The following is a 2,500-nucleotide window of genomic DNA, read 5'->3' on the forward strand; positions in this document are numbered from 1 at the left end:
AAGTTGCGCCTTAACCTAACCCAAGTTGCGCCTTAACCTAACCCAAGTTGCGCCTTAACCTAACCCAAGTTGCGCCTTAACCTAACCCAAGTTGCGCCTTAACCTAACCCAAGTTGCGCCTTAACCTAACCCAAGTTGCGCCCTAACCTAACCCACGTTGCGCCTTAACCTAACCCACGTTGCGCCTTAACCTAACCCACGTTGCGCCCTAACCTAACCCACGTTGCGCCCTAACCTAACCTACGTTGCGCCCTAACCTAACCTACGTTGCGCCCTAACCTAACCTACGTTGCGCCCTAACCTAACCTACGTTGCGCCCTAACCTAACCTACGTTGGGCCCTAACCTAACCCACGTTGCGCCCTAACCTAACCCACGTTGCGCCCTAACCTAACCCACGTTGCGCCCAAACCTAACCCACGTTGCGCCCTAACCTAACCCACGTTGCGCCCTAACCTAACCCACGTTGCGCCCTAACCTAACCCACGTTGCGCCCTAACCTAACCCACGTTGCGCCCTAACCTAACCCACGTTGCGCCCTAACCTAACCTACGTTGCGCCCTCACCTAACCCAAGTTGCGCCCTAACCTAACCCACGTTGCGCCCTAACCTAACCCACGTTGCGCCCTAACCTAACCCACGTTGCGCCCTAACCTAACCCACGTTGCGCCCTAACCTAACCCACGTTGCGCCCTAACCTAACCCAAGTTGCGCCTTAACCTAACCCACGTTGCGCCTTAACCTGCCCTGTAATTGTTAGTTATATGAATCTAGGAATTCGTGTAGCGTTGCCTAATTGCAACCATCTCAACATAGTTCACTTCGCGCACACTGTGGTGTTCTGCGTATTGATTCATTTTACGGTGCGTACCCTCACATCTTGCGAGTGTTGCTTACTTTCCACATGGTCCCGCTATCCACTGTATTGTGTACTGCAATAGGACGTATATCGCCCCCGCCCCCCCCCCCTCCCCTCCTGTCACCTCTAGCTCGTCGGTCAGGAGTTCGCGTGTTGAATGCGCTTCGCAGCTGTGCAATGGCATTCGCATACGTACGCTGGCCACCTTCCACGTGTTCTTTCGTGCACACGTCGCAGCGTGTATGTATGCTGATGGAGTGCGTCGTGACACACAACATCCAGGCATGCAAGACTCGTAGAAGTCGCAAATGTAGATGGATGTCTACGTTTGCTGCCCAAGTTACGCAAATGAACTGGAAATCCGTTGTTGCGCGGTTGTTCGCGCTGGAGGTGAATCGTTGATATCGACGATCGGTACAGGTATTAACCGGTTGCTTCAGCGACACCCGTCATACCCACGAACGTGAGTGGGCATGTGGGTATGAAGCGATACGCGGCGGTGGCTGGGTGGGACCGTCCCCGGCCGGTGAGGGGGGGGCGCCCGGCGTGCTGGCCGCGCGCTGCGTGGGCGCACGCGCGGCAGCCGGCTGGTGGCGGCGCCCAGTGGCAGGCGCGCCGGCTGACGGAGGCGGCAGGCGGCGCATCTGCGTGCCGGCGCACCCAGCGCGCGGCGCCGTGCGGCCAAAGTGGGTCCTCCCGGGCCCGGTGCGAAGCGCGGTGGACATCTGCAGTGTGCTGGTCCGATTGAGGACTGTGTGCGTTGAGGATGCGCCGCCGCCCGGCACTCGGCGCCGCGACGCCGTCTGCTGCTCGGTCGCCCCCGCGGTTCTCGCAGGTGGTTTGTATCGCAGCTGTGCGGATGTGTTGGCGCGTGCGCTGTGCTGGGAGAGTTCGCTTTGGCACCCAAGTGGGGCTCTGCCCCTCTGTGGCGCTGGCGTTGGAGCTGCCCGGTCACTGTTTGTGGCCGCGTGTTGTCTCCCGCCGGCAACACCACGACAGCACGCTCCCGGGCCTCTGTCGGCAGCGGCAAGCTCAGTTGGGAGCACGGGTGGTCGCACTGAAAGCGTCTACTCGCCTATCTCCGGGCGATTGCGCCTCTCTCGAACCCGACCAAGTACTTAGGACGGCGCTGCGCGCCGCCGGGACCTGAGAGGGTTTCGAGGTGTATCGTGCAGGGGAGCCCAGCCTCCTCCTGTTTGCAGAATAATTGAGCGGACGCTTGCGTGTTCGCGCGGGCCCCCGGGACACACTCCCGGGCGGCCGGCTGCTCAGCTCTAGTTGACGCAGCTCCCTGGTTGATCCTGCCAGTAGTCATATGCTTGTCTCAAAGATTAAGCCATGCATGTCTCAGTACAAGCCGCATTAAGGTGAAACCGCGAATGGCTCATTAAATCAGTTACGGTTCCTTAGATCGTACCCACGTTACTTGGATAACTGTGGTAATTCTAGAGCTAATACATGCAAACAGAGTCCCGACCAGAGATGGAAGGGACGCTTTTATTAGATCAAAACCAATCGGTCGGCTCGTCCGGTCCGTTTGCCTTGGTGACTCTGAATAACTTTGGGCTGATCGCACGGTCTTCGTACCGGCGACGCATCTTTCAAATGTCTGCCTTATCAACTGTCGATGGTAGGTTCTGCG

The 2,500-nt window shown here is 58.5% G+C and overlaps 1 non-coding gene across 1 annotated transcript in view; it reads left to right on the forward strand.

Annotated features, from left to right (window-relative positions):
- Positions 1-2,146: 2,146 nt before the first annotated feature.
- Positions 2,147-2,500, forward strand: part of LOC126230363 (small subunit ribosomal RNA) — a 1,909-nt gene continuing 1,555 nt past the window's right edge. The window contains exon 1 of the ribosomal RNA XR_007544274.1: positions 2,147-2,500. This exon is cut by the window's right edge and continues 1,555 nt beyond it. This is a non-coding gene — a ribosomal RNA (small subunit ribosomal RNA).

The sequence above is a fragment of the Schistocerca nitens genome, unplaced genomic scaffold (assembly GCF_023898315.1).
Source record: "Schistocerca nitens isolate TAMUIC-IGC-003100 unplaced genomic scaffold, iqSchNite1.1 HiC_scaffold_381, whole genome shotgun sequence".
In the NCBI taxonomy this organism is placed as follows: Eukaryota; Metazoa; Arthropoda; class Insecta; order Orthoptera; family Acrididae; genus Schistocerca; species Schistocerca nitens.